We start from the raw sequence: 559 nt of genomic DNA on the forward strand, positions 1-559 counted from the left end.
GTCTCAGCAAGAGTAGCTAAAACTTTAAAGGGCTCCTCTAAAGAACTTGATTTACTAACATGATTTACATGAAGTCATGAAATACCAAATGTTGGGCTTCACATGTGGAGAGAGTTTTAGAGCTGACTGCTCATTGGACTCCCTAGCTGCACAAACACAAGGCTTGTCAGCTCATGGCTCAGGTTGTTTCAAATGTTGCACTACAATTACAGTTATTGACTTATTTGTGGCAAATGATGTGTTCATGGACAAATTTTGAAGCCATCTCAAAAGTTAATAAAGGAAATGTGAACCTTTATTTTGATTAATTTTGATGTAACATTGTTCTTTGGTAAAAAAAAAAATCATAAAACACTCAAGATATTGCATAGGAAATAAAATACATGTAGAGAAAAAAAACACATATATACATTTCATAAAAATAGAATACATCTTGGCAAAATTACTTCTAGAGTTTGTTACCACCTCATACAGTGTATTGACACCTAACATTTTGCTGAACCAAAGGTAAGATTTGTGGATTTTAAAAAATGTTCTATTTGCAACCCCCCCCCCCCCC

The sequence above is a fragment of the Gavialis gangeticus genome, unplaced genomic scaffold, assembly GCF_001723915.1.
Source record: "Gavialis gangeticus isolate Ggan-Ray unplaced genomic scaffold, GavGan_comp1, whole genome shotgun sequence".
Taxonomy (NCBI): domain Eukaryota; kingdom Metazoa; phylum Chordata; order Crocodylia; family Gavialidae; genus Gavialis; species Gavialis gangeticus.